The 18,677-nt window shown below is 37.0% G+C and overlaps 1 long non-coding RNA gene across 1 annotated transcript in view; it reads left to right on the top strand.

Moving 5' to 3' along the window:
* LOC113484453 overlaps positions 1-18,278 on the top strand; it is a 34,599-nt gene extending 16,321 nt beyond the window's left edge. Inside the window, exon 2 of the long non-coding RNA XR_003399228.1 lies at positions 18,219-18,278. This is a non-coding gene — a long non-coding RNA (uncharacterized LOC113484453). The remainder of the gene's footprint in view (positions 1-18,218) is intronic.
* Positions 18,279-18,677: the final 399 nt, after the last annotated feature.

Genomic DNA, 18,677 nt, shown 5'->3' with positions numbered 1-18,677 from the left:
TCTTTGGGAATTCTGCATTTGTGTTCTGATCCCCTTGGCATAAGCGGGTGCTTTCCTTGGGTGCAAGTGCTAGGTCTGTTCCGAATGGCTTGGATACTGTCAGCTGTTGAGCTGCATTAGCATGGCATTCTCCTTCAGCTAACACATCCCTAACGTGAAGTAACTGAGGTGGATGAGACATTTTGGTATGATACTGCATTGCTTTATGTAGATATAATGTTCTTTAAATCCTAGATGATATCTGAAATCAATCAAGTGGCATGAATAACCTTGGTAGATCTGCACTGGTCAGTACAGCTGGAATACATTTCTTACTTTAGATCTTTTGAAGATGCCAAGTATTTCTTTCATCAAGGAGTTTATTATGTTCTTTTTCGTTGTGGCAGTATCACAGGGCTGGCTGCTACAGTTTGCTGACCTTGCTCATTCACAGCACTTTGCCAGCTGTTCTGGTAACAGCTGTGACACGATGACATCTTTCTTCTTGTGATATGTGGTCCAGTAATGATTAAAGTAGAGGGGCCAAAGTTCTGCCTAGGTTGTGACACTGAGTAGTTCCAGCTTTTAAAATCATTTTTACAATGAAATTAAGTGGAGTTTGAGTAGCAACTGCAGTGGCTGTGTTGCACTCAAGGCATCAAAATCTAGCTTGAAACAAACCAACCTGTGATTAACTACTGCCGAGGAAAACATTTCTATGCTACTTTATAAAAGTTCACTTTAGTATGCAAAACTACTTTTACTGCTCTGCTTTTCTGTGCTCATGATAATTGTCACCATCTTTGCAATTATGTTGAGTGTTGTCACATAGAAACAAGTTTAAAAGTTTTCTCAAACCATGGAAATTAGAGGCTAGGGATAATGAGTTTAAGCCAGTTGCACTTTCTGGTTTGTGGCATCTTGAGCCAGCAGCTCACAAGACAGTGTTTTAAATCCTTAATTTCTTGCTGTTAAAGCTTAAGCTTTAGTTTTCTAATTCTGAATTTACTGCCTATCAGTATAATAACAGTTAGCACTTCTCATAGTAAAACACTAACATTACTGTGATTTTTTTTTTTAAACACAAATGTTTACTCTTCATTTATCAAGTATGGGGAGTAATTTCAGAGATGAATGTGGTCCAAAACTTCTTTGCTAACTAGTGTATTTTGATCTTCTAATTTAAGCAATAAAGACTGAAACTGAGACCACGGAGGACTCTACCATTAGTTTAAGAAGAAGCAAGCCTTGCAATTCAAGCCTTCTGCTATAGATAGACCTCTCATTCAGATCAATTATGAGATCTTTAATTTGGATTCTGCAGTGACTTTTATATAATTATGTTTTCTTTGAACTGCGTTGATGTGGGTCACTAGCAAGCATTAAAAAACAAATCTGGAATCTGAGATGTTGTGGTTACGAAGAAAACATTAAGAGCTGTGGTCATGACAGTGTAATTTCTGCCTCCCTTGATCTCCTGGGAAATCATAACAAATGAACAGAGAGCTTTCAGCTTCTGAAGCAAGAGGAAAGAAGAATCATCATCCTTCAGGGAGCAATGAGAAATGAGGAAACTACAGTCTGTTTTACACCATTAAGCTTTCAGTTAATATTCAGTTGGCTTCTAGGTTTATGTGTTTTAGGAACAGTTACAGCAGAAGGCTATCACTATTGAGACAAGCAGAAGAAAGCTTACAAATATGACTCTTGTTCTAATGTTGCAGAACCATCATACTTCAAAGATTTATGTCCCATGTGTCCTGTCTTTCCAGTAGTATTCATTTATAGATGAGCTTCCAATTGGTGTCTTTCTCAGAAGTCTCAAGAAGGTGCTTAGTTATTGATAGTCATTCCAGTTATCTTTCCAGAAAATACAACTCTTTAGCGTTAACTCTTGGATCAGTTCCTTTGATGTGATAATTTCAGATTTGTTTGGTCCCGGGTGAATTAATTATTTGCTTTATAGATGAAACCATTAGAAAGTTGTGTGCAGACACAAATGTGATTGGTTTTAAGGTCTTATGCTTTGTTTTTGTAACAACCAAAAGATCCATTATCAAAACACAAGTCTTCCTCCGCTAAGGCTGCAGATAATGAACGTAGTCTTAGTAGAACATAGGACAAATCTCTCTATGGAAAGCTATCTATTTATTTAATAACATCAAAATGCCTCCCTTTTGTCTGTCCTCCAGAAGCAATACAGAAAGGTTATCTGGGATGTGGTGCTCTAACATTCTCTGGAAAAAATATTGAGCCTTTAGTTTTCTGTGGTCAGTGGCCTTCTGTAACTGGAAGGTCAGGAAGCACTCCTAGAAATTCCTTTTTCCTACAGTAAAGGATATAGCTCATCTAGTATTAGGTATTTGCATGTTTTGTCTCTGTTTAGATGATATACAGCCAACTTACATATGTTATGGTTGTTCTGTTCTCTACAGCACACCTAGGCCAATGGCAGGGTATTGAGGTTCTTTGTGCAGGTACTGAAAAAAATACAAATAAAGGAGTTCTTGTAACATTAATTCAAGAATTTGCTGAAAGATTCTAAAATATCTTCAGGAATTTAAACCATCTCTAACTCTAAATAAGGTATCTGAGAGCATAGGTCACAGCAAAGGATTGTGCACATTATTTTTTTCTTGTAGTAAAGAATGGAAGAAATACATATTTACCCACCACTGCAAGTTAGCAAAAATCACTCAGAGTACAGAAGGTACTGCAGTAAGTGTTGCTGATTCTAGAGCCATTGCACGCAAAATTTTATGAAGGTTTTTAACTGTTTCAAAGCATGTGAGGATTTGGTAAATATTGAAGAGATTCATTGTTGGAGACTCAGAGATTACTATACAGTGGGACATCCCTTAATGTGAAATTATATAGTTTTGCAGTATGAAATGACAGCTTATATTAAGGAAAACAGTTTTTAATATTTGTACTAAGGACAATATTTTTAGAAAACAAACCTCTCTACCTTCAATTCCTTTCTCACCTAGCTGAAAACACAGTCCTATGAACAGGGAACAGGCTTATGTTCTTTTGTCAGGGTGCTTTTTTAGTGGTTGGCATTATATACATTAAAATTATTTTTGGTATTATTACTGATCTCTAGGGTGAACTATTCCTTATCACAGAAACTGACCAACTCCTCTATCACAGGTCCTGTAGCAGAAACCATTTATTTGTAGCCTGAAGATAAAGTACAGTGAATCTCTCTTCAGATAAAAATCCCACTTTACAAAAATGCTGCAGGTTCTAGGGACTATGCAAGTTACAGCTTAAATAAGTGATGGTTTTCTTACTAAAAAAAACCCCAACTTTTTTTCTTCTTCAGAAAAGTTTATCAGAATTCCAGATGTTCAACTGCTAAAAACTTGTGAGGGATTTTAAAGGTTTAGGCATTTGCCTTTCATTAGAGCAGGATAATGGAGAAATTTTCTAGCTAATACTGGTCACAAGAAGGTTATCTCTCCACAACAGTTTTATGCACTATCAGCTCTTTAACTGGTCTGGAATTTCTGCCATCCTTTTTAATACCTTTTAAATTTCATTGTGCTCTGGAAGACTGGTCAAGTACCCAAAGAAATGAAATGAGGAATGTGTGTTATATTCATGGATTTAAGGATGCTTTTTCTTTAAGATAGATGTGTGCAGTGGTGCAATAAAATTACAAAAAGATGTTTTCAGACACTCAGTCACTAAATTGGAACAAGTTGTAAATTCTGATTAGCTAAGGTGGAATGATCTGAAAACTACATTTGGCTCACTCATAACTGCCCATTTCTAACCTAAGATGTCATTTTTATTTCTTCCTCTTACTTTCTATTTACCTGATCCTCATTTTCTGTGACTGGGTACTTGAGACAGTGCAAGATATTATTGGGGATAAAATTTTTTCTACCTCCTTCCCCTCCCTGCCAACCCCAGCTTGTGAAGGCCTGAAGTATTATGGTGTATCTTAAATAGCACCTTAGCTGCTTTTTCTTCATTATACTTGCATAAGGTATGAGTGGTTGAAATGATAAATTCAGTATGAGAAGTATGGCTGATGTAGACTCCTTTTCAAAATTTATGATTGAGCTTTCTATGAACTTTGCACAAAGATTGCATGTGATATAAAACAACAGAAGACTGGGAGGGAGGGATCATGTTTAGTTAGAATTCTGGGAAACAAGTAATAAAACAATCATTCCAGTGTTCTGGAGCTTTGCTGTAGAATGTTGTACATTCAAAAACAGATGAGTGGACTATTAAGATCTGAATGTTCTGATGAAGTTTTGGAATGCAGCAGTATGTCTATCTTTGTGTTAGATTGCAGCCTTTGTAAATTAAGTTGCTACTGAACCTTCAATTTAGATTCCAAAACAGATACAGATTCAACACAATGACTTTTGTGTACTATATTTTTTTATTTTCTTCGAGTAATACCACCTTACTCCATGACTGGTCACATTGCCTTGAATAGAGCTACTCGTAATTACAAATGTTAGTTTAATAATATATTCTTTTGAGGAAATATTTCAGTCTTCTCTATGAAAAAAATCATTGAGGATTACTACAGTGAATACCTATTGGTTGTAAAAATTACTTGAGAAAACCCACAAGGAAATTGGCATGCCTAAAAAGAAGGGCAAAGCTGACTCTGAGAAGCAGAAGGCATCTTTCAGAAATCTGAACTGCCTCCAAATGAGGAAAAGAATAAAAGATCACAACTCTGCCAGTTTAAATGTGCATTGCAAACCCTTTTTTGACTTCCCATATAAGTTTGCACATGTACCATGCTCATAATATATTTTACAGTGAGACTATTGTTTTGCTGGATTTTCCAGAGATCAGTATAAATTAATGTAGGGGATTTTCACTTCCATGTGAATAGTCCCTGCTCTGATTTGTGCTGTTGGAAGGCACGGTGCTATCAGAGTACATCAACAGAACGTGTAAGAGCAGGCTCACAACTTCAGCAGTGCTGGCCAAGGGGCCCCACAACTTTGTATTTGTAAAGTATTTGTACCCTGAACTTAAGACAAAACACACAAAACCCCAACAAACACAAACCACCCCTTCCCACCTCCCCCCAAAACCCCCAGAACACCACCTTTGTCAAGAGAAGAATAGAACTTCAGGTAACTGTTATTCTTCTGTAAAGGAAATAACTGCAGCGATGAGTAAAACACAGTGGAAAATAATCCATACTTTAGGGCTTTCCAGTTGACCAGGTTTCTTTGCCTTCAGACCCAAATCAGTCTGATCTTGTACTGGCTGTTCATTTTGAAATTTAAGTGATTTAAGTCTCAGTAGAAAGGTGATCTGTGCAGATACTCTGTTTATGGCAGAAATACCAGTTTTGAAACTACAGATGCTATTTGCTGCATTCTATTAAAAATCTTTGTTGTTACAAAAAGGATAGCTTTTCTGAGCAAACTCACACTGCAGTGAGCGCTCAGATCATTGTGTTGCCATACTGTTTCCACTTCTTTTTCTATAATATTTAGAGAGTGACGTTGCTGTAGTGGGTTAGCCTAAGTAGTTCTCACTAAGAAATATATTCTAAATTTTAACTACATATAGGGATTAAAGTTGTTGTTACTCCTTGTCTGAAAATTATGTAAGAGCATAAGAATTACTCTACTGGATTACACCAATATTGCTCAGATGGCTTAAAAGGGAGGATGAAAGGTTGTTTAGTAAAGTTAAGAGTGTTTTTCTTGACTTACTCCATCCCTTCTTCATCTTTCAAAACTGTCAATAGCTACTTTGTAGTTATGCTTGCATTTAAAACAGTACTAGTTAGTGAAGTGAGACAGATAAATCTGTAAATATTTTGCACTAATAACACATTTTAATTGTGTTTACTTTTAAGAGAAGTATTTTGTATTGACAAAAATACCTAAAAATTATACAATACTACAAAAATAAAATAAAAATTGTATTCCAAGCCAAATTTAGTTTTTTATTAAATATACATTTAATCTTTTCTGAATAAAATTAATTTTTACTACTTGAAAAAGAATAAATTTGGGTGTTCTTCAGAAGTACAAACATGTACTTTTAATACTGTATACCAATGCTAAACTTGGAAAATATGTGGCAGAGAGCCTTGTAGAGTAGTCCTGCTAAATACTGATACTGTTTTCACTGTGCAGGATAGCATTACACCTCACATATAAGTGTTCTTACCATAAATCAAAATTTCTGATCTCCTAGGCCCTTTTAAAATAATCTCAGTCCTTCTGTAGTTCCTGATGATTTATGTACATGTATCAAAAGTTATAGCACTCATATGCTGGCTGTTTTGCAAGAAGTGATTTTATGTGGTTGTTTTCACCTGTAATTTTTGTAGAATTGCTGGCGTTAATGTAGCTGTCAATCATGGAAATTTAGCCAGACATATAACATCTTTAATCCAAGGTGGTTTTGAATAACTCTTTGGGATTTGGTTAATGGAGAGTTTGGAAAACCTTGCTTTACTGCAGTGCATTGGCTTTAGAAACTGGTTTGTTCTTGTAGGATTTGAGAGAGAAGGGAGAAGAATATGGCAAAAAAACACCAACTAACCCAAAACCAGACCTATAGTGACTAGAAACCATCTAAATGCAGGTAATGGTAAACTTGCCTACAGTGTACTGCTGAGCATATAGCATAACTAATTGTCCATCTTGTTAAATAATACTAAATATATTGTTAGCATAAATGGCCACAGTAATCTAGTTAAGATTTATTTTTTTTTCTAACAGATTCAAATTATTTTTTTCATATTTGCAGTCTGGTTATGGGTAAAGTAGATATGTAATCTCGGAAATACTCTGGCGCCGCAGGTTCTGACAGCTGTGTTTGCTAGATTCAGGGGAGAGGGAGAGACCAAGAATGTCTAAATGTGTTTAGACACTGAGTATCTCTATATGCCTTCCAGCGTGTCTGTTACTTGTATCTGGAATATTGAAAACATAAGGTTATTAAAAGTCCCTATGTCAGTAAATTATTTCTATTGTACAAGTAATGGATCTCCTGTGTGTTGGAAAAAAATTAATTTAGTGCCTTAAAATTTTTTAAAAATCTTTCTGCATCCTACCCTAAAAGTATGCCATGAAGAACTGTGAATTTAGCTTCAGTACTTGATTGATTATTCTAGCTGTAAACTGAGCTGGATGCTTAGAATTAATTTATGCTGGAATCTCACTGCTTCCCAAGTAAAATTATTCAAAAGTGGAGATTTCATTACTTTGCTGTTTTCTTCACAGACTGCTGCTGATTAACCAGAGCTTTAAGATTTTCTTTCTGTGTCTGATGAAGCTATTTTTGCTTCTTCAAAGTAAAACCTGCTGAGATGGAGTGGCAAAGACACTGATGATATAAATGGCACACTGTGTCAGCTCTTACCTCAATCAGCTTTAAATAAACATTTGTTTCAAATGGTGAAACAATTAATGTAAACACAAAGTACCAAATTCAACTCTGGAATGAGGCAGTGCCTGTCTACTGACTCCAGCTGGTTTATACCCATGCTGAATATGAACATGATTATGTCTCTCATAACTGGTAAGGTTTTCAAATGAACCTTTCTTCTGACAGACATTGGTAGAAGATGATCTAACAGTAGGAGAAGGGATAAAATAACAGTATTTGGAAAATGAATCAAGAGCTCAGAGTTGGGCAGGGAACATTGGAAACAGAAATAATTTTACTATACTGAGACCTATTTCTTACGAAGAGTGATGAAACACGGATTCTTTCAACATGCTGTTTTAGCTAATATGAAGTCTTAATAGAAGTCATTTTGAGAGAGGAATTCTGCAAAGGCTGCTCAATATTAGAGGTGAAAGATTATGCTCTGTGTTCTATATACTGTAATGTATTGAAAGTTTCTGCAAGTTTAAAGGGTTTTTTTTAGGAGAATGTTTAACACTTGATCAAACACAGGCTAGTCTGACCCTCTGCAATCAAATGGGCTTCATATGCTTACTGTGCTCTTCTTGGCTTCTTAGATCTTCAAAATTTAGCCATTTCTCATCTACATAGACAATTATTTAAAGGCTGGATTCAGTTTCTTCTTTCAGCTGTGAACAACTTCAAAATTTCAAATGGGGAAAAAGAAGTATCCAGAAATAGAACTATGAGTTAAAAGTGTTCTAAACACTGTGGTTCTGGTGACTTCAGTAATAGATGCTTCAGTACTATTTAATGGTTCTTACTTTACGAAAATGAACTTTACAGTTTAATATGGAGTTTCAACCCAAATAGCCCTTTTTTATCAGCAGAAAGATGTTGAACTCAAATGATTTTCGTTTCTATGCAATAGGCAAAGCTGGAGTTCTGCATTATTTTTGGAGCAGAGCCCGTAACTTCAGTCACTGCTAAGTGGTCATGTTTATTCTGTAGAAAACTCTAGCCAGAGCATTGTCCACTAAGAACTTTTCCAGTCTCTCAGTTGATCGATGTTTCAGATGTCTGTCATGCCATTTTGAGAAAAGAGCTATTCCTGTAAAAAACCCACAAAATAAGGTTCTTCTGAAAAAAAAAAAAAAAAATTTTTTTAAAAAATGCAGTACTTGTACTAACCCACTGGCTGTCTAGTTAGGCACCTTGTTATTACTGCTGTGTTGGAAGTAAAAGCTATAGTTCCTTTTTATTCTGTAACAGATGACTGATTTATGTATACCAGACCAGAAAAATGTGCACAAAGGGTGGGGAGTTGATTTTTTTTTTCTTTGTCTCTGCCCTTGGGTTTTAATATATGTCATTAAGGTATACCAAAGAAGGATTTCGTTTTATAAATGAAAGGAAGCTTCCAGATTAGCTCAGTATATTTGGATTCTGGACTAGTCAAAGAAGCATTTTCACAGAAAAGGCTTGCTAGTTTTGTTGAAAGTAACATGACTGTTGTGAGCCATAGTTTGGAACACCTTCATTTTCCTTAGTCTGTCCTGCATGCAGTCTGCTCCGTGCAGAAATGTTTGGCTATATGAATCTTGGAATAAATGGGATAAATTGGGGGTAATCTTTTAAAACATAGGATTTAATTTTTTTTCTCCTCATCTCACTGCCAAACTGTTCGATGTGTAGGCAAACAATTTTCACAATAGTCCTTTCCAGCAACCACTTATTCACTATAGCTGAACAGTTTTATCTCACTTAACTCATGACACATGACTAAGCAACTACTTGACAGTGAAAACTGAGTTGTTTGCTTGATCTCTAGTTCTATATTAAAGGCAAATGCACTTCTAGAAAATAGAAATTTTATCCATTACAAAGGTAGGTATCCTGAAACCTCAACCCAAAGCCAAATAAACATAATTAAAATTCTAATGGGAAGACTCTTGTCCATGCCGGTCCATACCATGTCCATAGTTTTTGACCATACCAGTATAATAAAAACCTCATTAAAAGATCAGCTAGTCATACTATTTATAATAATAAGCTGTATTTTGAATCCTTCATCAAAATAATACTATTTCATTTTGCAAGGCTAGGCAAGGGAACTGAAGTTTTACATATTTAGTACAAATACCACTGAGTTTTGAATTTTTTTAAAATGGAAAATTGTCACATATTCTCTATATCCTCTATAGCCTGTATATGGCTATATACATGGAGGTTGCAGGGCTTGAATCTAATTTTGTGTAGAGGTCTTTTACAAACAAGGCCCTGTAAATTCAAGGATGGTTCAGTCATGGAATTAGAAGTGAGAATATATTTATAAATTATTAATATTACATTAGGTGTATATAAATATTAAATATAGTCATAATATATTTTTAAATTATTAATATTAAATTAGGTATAACAGAAACACTGTCTTCATTGTTCTGCTTCGTTTGGTAGACACATACATTAGCTTTTTCTATACTATATTATCTACAGTATGTGATATACCTTCATTGCAGCACTTCTTTCTTATTCAGTGACGTTTTTCCTTCTTTCATTCAGTTTTATCTCTAGTCATAAAAGGTAATCTATATTTAATATGGCTGTATCCAGCCAAGGGATTAAAAATCTAAAAATATTTTTACTCCAGCATGTGCCTGCAGGCTTGTATTTCATTGCATTCACTGTCAGAGCAGAGAAGGATGTGGTCAGGAGGAAATTGGCTAGTCTTTTGATCTGACAGAATATTACCTGAATCATTTTAAGAGCTGATGGTGAAGGTTTCTTCCCAGACCAAATTTGCTTTGCTGAACAAGGCAGCCTACATTAAAATGTTGTTAATAAATAATATCCTGTCTTTCAAACCCTTCTGTAATAGCTGTATATATATCCCGAGGGAGAGTGGCTTGGAAGTATTCCGTATTGGTGTCTAAACAGTTCTATTAAGTGTACTGTGAGCTCTAGAAATGTACTTATAGAATAGGAATGCATGAAGGATGTATAGACTATTTATCTCCCATTGAACTATGTTGAGAAATTAATGATTACTAAGTGCCTACACTCAGCACTGATGAGGCCACGCCTGGCATACTGATTCCAGTTCTGGGCTGCCCACTACTAGAAAGACATTAAGCTACTGGAGAGAGTCCAACAAACAGCCACAAAGATGGTTAACGCACTGGAGCATCTCTCCTGTGAAGAAAGGCAGAGAGCTGGCACTGTTCAGCTGAGAAGAGAGAAGGCTCAGGGGGCAACTCATCAATGTCCATAAATCTCTGAAGGGATGGTGTAAAGAAGGTGGAACTAAGCTCTTTTCCATGGTACCCAGTGACAGGACAGCAGGTAGTGGGTGCAAAACGAAGCACGGGAGATTCTGTCTGAACATAAGGAAACACTTTTTTTTTTCATACTGTGTGGGTGTCTGAGCACTAGAACAAGTTGGCCAGAGGTGGAGTTTGCATCCATGGAGATGCTCAAAAGCTGTCTGGACACAGTCCTGGGCAACCAGCTTAAGTTACCCTGCTTGAGCTGGAGGTTCGAATGAGATGACCTTCAGAGGTCCCTTCCAACCTCAGCTGTTCACTAATTCTCTGAGCAAAACATTTCACTCTGCACTCTGTTTAGGATTGTTGCTCATTTAAGCTGATAGACTGTAGGTTCAGTACATCAGGCATCCTCATTTTATTGTCTGGCAAGACTTTGGCATGTTGTCTGTACTAGTGGCAACATGACTCACTGAGCTTTGTGATGCACAGGGGACAGAAATTGAGGATAGGAACTGTACAGAAGTGTTTGACGCAGGAATTTATTTGTGAATACTTAGTAAAAGTTTTATTATAAGAAAAAAAAATATAATTTACTTTAGGCTGAAATTCTACATCTGCTGAAACAAATGTGTACTCAGTGTTTAACAGATTCACCTTATTTGCCTTCAGCGATTCCCAAGTTTTACTTTTCATGCCATGTATATTTGTCAGTAGAATTCTGAAAATATTGACTATAATTGAGGCAGCTGTGAATAGAAAATCATGTTTAACCTTGTGAACATGAGATTAGAGATGTAAAATATAATTTGGGTCCAATTACATTTATGGCGTGGAAAAATGTCCATTTCCATTTTGAAGTGTAGACTGCTTGTATATAAACAGGTATACTTGCCATCTTAATCAGTTTTTGCCACTTAAAGGAAAAAGATCCAAATACTCTGCTTTTATCCTTATACTTGAATGTCTGTAAGATTCCTTGTTATATTTTACTATGTACAATAGTTTTAAATACTTAATCACTAAATGTATTAATGACTAAAATTGTAGAAGAAAGACTTGAAATGAGGAATAAGTATTTTTGGTGGATCTTGCTGAAAATATGTGTCTGTATAGATTGCTGGTTTTTAGAAATTCATTTTAGGTAAAATACAGATGGTACTGCTCTGAAGGACTGAATGGATTTAAACAACATAAACTTGAAACAAACTGGAAATTCTGTGCTTAGTAAAATAAATTGTTAACTTCTTCTTCAGCACTCCCCCCAAAAATTCTTAGACATATTTGCAAAATGTTGCATTTTTATTTATGCTGTGGGCCCATGAAAATCAATCACACTATTCATGTAAGTGCAATTTTCTGGATCGGTTTCCAGTTATTGGCAGATTAATGCAGTGCCTCCACTGAAGTCATGGGCAATTGCTCCTGGTTGCTCACGCCTGCTTAGTGATAAAGCATAAATACGGTGGTAACCAAAGCTCATCTATTGCTAACATTGATAGGAGGATGAGTGAAAAAAGATAACAGCTTGAAAGAAGATGTCAGAGCTATAAGGGCAGGGCAGTGCTGTTGTAGCAGATCCTGAATAAAAGGCTTGCAGTTATGCTGGACGGCCAGATGAATTTGATACATGGGAAGCTGTTACTGTTTGTTGTTGTGTTCCCCATCATGCCAGTTATAGTGAAATACAATGCAAGCACAAAAGCTATCAAGAAAATTAACAGTTGCCTACAAAATACACCTGTAAGAAAGCAAGCTGATATTCGTATGTGTTCAAAATCTGCCTAGATTTCACAAAGAACCGGATCTTTCCCAGTATTGTCTGCATTGTTCTGTGAAGGCTTACTCTGGAGTTTGAAGAAGGTTCAAGAAACAGTTCAAATAGTCACTATTCGTTAAGTAGCCTATGTGCAAATACCAGAAATTTGGTGAATAGTTGTTTGACTGAATAATAATGATTTTTAAAATATTATTTTCTTTCCAAGCCAGGACCTTAAATCACTACTCTGTGCTGGTACAAGCATAAAAGATAGTAGAGGTAACAGAGTTCTGACCTTTCAGGTATGTCCCATGTAGAAGGAGGGAACCAACTACATATGTCAGGACAATCTCTCTGAGGTTGCATATTTAATTAACTCTATTAAAGACAAAGATTCTCTCACCTACTTTCCCTGAAATTAGTAAGCGATGCAGCCCCATGTAAGTAGTTCTAAAACGAGCTATAGAAGTATTTTGCAGTGAATATTTCCAAGTGGTTTGTCTGAGTTCATTCAGCCATGTATGACTTTATAGTTCACAAAAACCCACCCTGTAATTGCATAGATTACTTAGCTTGAAATGTCACAGGTGTTTTTTACATGCTTCGGTTTTGCTCCTTTTTGGAGGAAGGGCACTTTTCCTGCTGTTCTTATATTGATATCTGTAAATTATATGTGCGTGCCTGCTTATCAGTGTAGCTAGAGTTCTAGGGAAGCACAAGGTCCTGATCTCACTGCTTGACATTTGGAATTCGATAAGAATTATACTTCTGGACTATTGCTGCCCAAATTCTAGTTGTACTGCTGTGCTTTATATCACTGTATGTTATCTGTTCTTACCTAGTTTTCATACATCTTTTTGCCACACAGTGCATTCCAATTAAGTTCAACTCAGAAAACAGTATATTGTGGTATGCTGTAGAATTATTAAAGAAGGTGGAATATTTAACATGTGTGTCCATAACAAAGTATTATGGGACTCTAGTTGAAATATGCCTGATTTACTCTCTTCCTATTATGGTCTATTTATTTTAGCTATACTTGCTCAGAGCAGACACTTGTAAAAAAAAAAACAAAAAAAACCCAAAACAAGCAAAACCCTGGCCAACACGACTTCACTGATCATACTTTGTTTCTGTTCCAAGTCACTGCTCAACGCCTGGCCTGAGCAAATGAGCCAGGTTATGGGAAATGTGCCAAGACCCAAAGAACAGGAATCATAGTCCCAGGCATTTCCAACTTTATGCAGCAAGCCACATTTGCAAAGAACACTGCTGGTTTTCTTTCCACTGGGTTCTTCTCAAATGGATGAGAATTAGAACCTTGTTTTTCTTCTCACGTAGTTTTATATATACTTGCTGGGAAGTGAGTTATTACCAAATATAGCTTACAGGGCTGCAGCAGGACCTTTCCAGTCTGGCTGTTTGCCAAAAAAAAAGGTTCAGAAAGTACAGGGTTACCATATTTGCCTGAGATTTACTAGGAAGTTGTACATGTATATGCACTGTGGAGCACATGTGCAGTACACCTAATGTTTCCTCAGAAGACTGTACTTACTGTGTTGCTGGTACATTGTTAAAATTATTACTGTATTTCTAAACAAGTGTATATGTAACTCAGTGTAAATGGAATGTACATGTGTAACAAATATTATGTGGAGATTTTGGACATATGGTGACCTGTTTGGTGCTGCTGTGTGTGCATAGATGATGTGACCTAAATACAAAATAAGTAGGGTACATATGTACATATATATAAATAACAGAGTGAGGAATCCCAGAGGAATTAGGAAAAGCTCAGTAGTCAGAGACATGCAGGGATATGCTACATAAAACCTCATGACTAAGGATCTGTACATTACAGTTCTTAGGATCTGAGGGCAAATGATTAATGAACAAACTGTACAGGAGTTATCTGGCTCGGTGACTGTGTATTATCTGTCCAGCAACACCTAATGTCATTATTGATATTCATGAATTATACCACCGTCAACATTTTGTCTGTTATAATTTGCTGTGTTCACAGATGGGACCTCTAAATGGACGTTTCCAAGTATAATTCTAGTCATATTTCATTTTTCATAGTACTTTGCATAAATGTCTATTTTTGATAATACACTGCTATAATTCATTACAGTGTTTTTGTCAGTTCTAAATTGGGAAAATTAACAAGAAAAGCAAACTGCTTTTTATATGGTATTACTAATTTCTGAGAGATTTTTAGAACTAAATAGCATATGTCAGAGGGAAACATGATCCTATGTACAATTTATGTACTTCATAGTGTTGAGCAAGCAAGGCAAAGTACAGAAAATGGTGTAGTTAACCTGTACACCTATTGATTCAAAGCACCTTAATTTTAAGAAAAAAATTGTCTGCTTGGCTAATCTACACCAAGTATTACAGGTATCCTTATAAAGAATAAGCTCATTAATATTTAAACTACACATTAACTGCATCCTCTGACGAGGAGATTACATTCCCCATAACTTCCATTAATTATAACCAAATTAATATGAACTGAGAATAACTGATTGGAAATAAGTCTTTCATGGTTCAAGCTAATTCTTAGTAAAAGTAATAACAATACTTTCATATAAGTAACAGTTGTGATAGTTATTCTGTATTGACTGTACACTAAGAAACCATTCCACTCGTTGCTCAGCTCAGCAATTGCAGAAGATATCTGAAGTAAAAGTAAATGAGTACAGTGACAACACTTGTGTAATTACCCATTCACTGTGATTTCCTGTTCTTCAAATAATCCTGAAAAGAGCCAGTTTAGAGAATAAACAAAGTTTTTATGAAAAACAACATTCTCTCGTACTGTCAGAGAGCACAGATTACAGTAGATTTTGTTTTGCTGTTGTTTCACGTGATGCTTAGACCTTGTTTGGGCAAAACTTTGGTGTCGTGAGACAGTATTCAGGTGTCCTCTGTGAGAAAAGTTAAACATACAAAGCTTTCTTGGGTTGGATTTGTTCTGGCAAATACTTACTGGATCAATCGCAGGTTTGGTAGAGATGTCAAACCAAAGGTGTACAAACTGTCAGAGAACCATAGGATGGTTTAGATTGGAGGGACTGATAGAAGCCATCTTTTCCAACCCCCTGTTCAAGCAGGATCACTTAGATCATATCCAGAAGACTTATGATTATTTCCATGAACAGAGACTCCACAGCTTTTCTGAGGAACCTGTTCCAATACTTGGTCACCTTCTCAGACCACCTTTGTGCTGAAAAAAATATATTTTGATCTGGCTGAAACTTTCCGTGTTCCAAGCTGGGTCTGTTGCCCCTTGTCCTCCAAGAGTCTGGCTCCATTTTCTCCGTACCTTGTCACTGGGTAGGTGAAGTGCCCCTTGAGCCTTTTCAGGGCTGGAAAAATCCTGTACTCTCAGCTTCTCCTTGTATGCTATGTGCTTCAGGCCCCTTATCATCCTGGTGGTCCCCACTGAGCTTCCTCCAGTCTGTCATGTCTTTCAATACTGAGTTGCCAAAATAGGACACAGTGCTCCAGCAATGGTCTCAGAAGTGAACAGAAGGAAGTAATCACTTTCCTCAACCTGCTGGCTGTGTTTTTGCATAGCATGTAGTTGTCATTCTTCACTGCAAGAACACACTGCTGACTCATGTTCAGCTTACTGTTCTCTGAGATTTCTGCTGCAAAGCTGCTTTCAGTCCGATCATTCCACAGTCTATACTGTTGTATTTGCATCTGTTGAACTTCATGAGGTTCTTGAAAGCCCATTTCTTCAGCCTGTTGAAGTCTCTCTGAACAGTGGCTGTAACCTGCAGCCTGTCCGCCATTCCCTGATTTTATATTATCCACATTGCATTCTGTCCTATTGTCTAGGTCACTAATAAAGACTTTGAACAGTAATAGCCCTGGTATTTGCCTCTGAAGGACAGCACTAGTAACTGGCCAGCAGTTGGACTTTGTACTGTTGATCACAACCTTTTAAGCCCAGTGGTCCAGTCAATTTTCTGCTCTCCTCACAGTCTACTTTACCAGTCCATATCTCACCGTTTTGGCACGGAGGATACAATGGGAGACTATGCCAAAGGCCCTCAGCAGATTTGCTGGTGATACCAAACTGGGAGGAGTGGTTGATACACCAGGGGGTTGTGCTGCCATGCAGAACCACCTCAAGAAGCTGGAGAAATGGGTTGACAGGAACCTCACATGGTTCAGCAAAAGGCAGTACACAGACCTACACGTGGGGAGGAACAACCCCAGGCACCAGTCCGTACTGGTGCTGACTGGCTGGAAAGCAGCTTTACAAAAAAGGGTCTGGGAGCACTGGTGGATGGCAAGTTGACAATGAGCTGGCAGTGAGTTCTTGTGGCAAGGAGGGCTAATAGTATCCTGGGCTACATTAGGAGTGTTGCAAGCAGGCAGAGGAAGGTCATCCTTCCCCTCTCTTCAGCACTGATGAGGCTACACCTGGAGTGTCATGTCTGGTTCTGGGCTGCCCACTGCAAGAAGGAGGTGGAGCTACTGTGCAGAGTCCAACATCAGGGACTGGAGCATCTCTCCTGTGAGGAAAGGCAGAGAGCTGGCACTGTTCAGCTGAGAAGAGAGAAGGCTCTGGGGGAACCTCATCAGTGTGTGTAAATCTCTGAAGGGAGGGTGTAAAGAAGGTGGAACTAGGCTCTTTTCCATGGTACCCAGTGACAGGACAGCCAGTAGTGGGTGCAAAATGAAGCACAGGAGGTTCTGTCTGAACATAAGGAAACATTTTTTACTGTGCAGGTGACTGAGCACCAGAACAGGTTGGCCAGATAAAAGACATCTGGATGTGGTCTACTCTAGGTGACTGCTTGAGCAGGAGGGTTGGACAAGATAACCTGCAGAGGTCCCTTCCAACCTCAGCCACTTTGTGTTTCTGTGAAATAAATATCCAGAGGGACTAAAAGTGTGATACACTTTCTAAATTGAGACATAGATCAAGTTTAATACAATACATGGAAGAAAACTGTTGGTGCTAGCCAGTATGTGTGTTTGTTCATTAGGAAAGACAGCATCCAAACCCACCAGTGATCCCTACCTGTCATAGTCTTCTGTGGGGCCATTAACTGCTTATTTTAGAGTACATCAATTTTTAAACTGATTGGATGACCCTGGAATTCGCATAGTAGTCTTCTTATCCCATATTGCTTTCACTTGTGATTTTGGTTTATATTATCCACTTTTATATTCTAAATGAGCCTAAATTTGAGCATACTTGTAGTAGCTGTGATCTTACAGAACTGCACTGTTTAAATTTACTTAATACCTGTTGATCTCTTTATATCAAGGTTAAAATATGCAGTTGCATAGAGACCTATGTTAATTGTAAGCTTATGACATCTAGCTGTACTTTCTGAAGAAAGCTGTGTTATGGATAGGATGTCAACTGAGCCTTTTCTCTAGACAATCCAAATTTATAAGCTGCCATGTAGAAACCAGTTTTTCTGCAATGACCTGACTGGACAATCTGAGGAAGCACTCTGTACTGTTCTTTATTTATTTGTTTTTCATATGAAAACATAATTCCTGCAGGGAATTCTATTTCAGCCATAGAACGAAGGCCTGTGGAAGCTCTGCTTTCTGCCTGAATGTTCCCCTATGAATTGCTGATGGTTAGGAAAGCTCACAGTGACAGGAGACAGCAGCTTTGTGCTTAGATGACAATAGTCTGTGTCTGTGCTAACTGCAGCTGGCACCATTAACTACCTATCCATAGACTGAAATAAAAACAATTATCGCTGCATGCATTAGAATGATGAAATCCACTCTGTTTCTATAGTAACAGGAGTGACAATTTATATTACGACCTTAAGAAAGTAGAATGTGACCATTTCTTCTTTTTTTGGCAGTTTTACAAGGAGCAGATATTCACAGAGAAGATAATATTGAAGATGATGCACACAGTTGACCAAAATAAAAGTAGGATGTGCTTTACCAGTAACAAAAATATGCACAACTTACATGCACAACTGGAATGTTGATTTTGACTTTTAAGTATTCTGTTATGTAGAGACATACCCAATCTAGTGCCCTTTGAAGTAGATTCTTCTTTTTCTGTTTATTACAAATATTAAATGGAAGCTTTACGCAAGAGTAGGATAGAAAATAAAGTGAGGGTTTTAGCAAGTCATAATTTTTAAATTGTTTTGCCAGTCTGACCTGACTATCATATGAAAAAACAGTTTTACATTCTGAGTTTTTGTCTTAAGAAGATACCTTAAGAAGAGGTATCAAAACTCTGTAAGAGATTGTTTCATGGATATGTTTATTATATCGCAGCATTTTTAAGCCTATCCCAGATAGAATTA

This window comes from Athene cunicularia (genome assembly GCF_003259725.1).
Source record: "Athene cunicularia isolate RWA chromosome 11 unlocalized genomic scaffold, athCun1 chr11_part1, whole genome shotgun sequence".
Classification (NCBI taxonomy): Eukaryota; Metazoa; Chordata; class Aves; order Strigiformes; family Strigidae; genus Athene; species Athene cunicularia.
The sequence above is the reverse complement of the archived record's forward strand: the minus strand, read 5'-3'. Positions and strand labels throughout refer to the sequence as shown.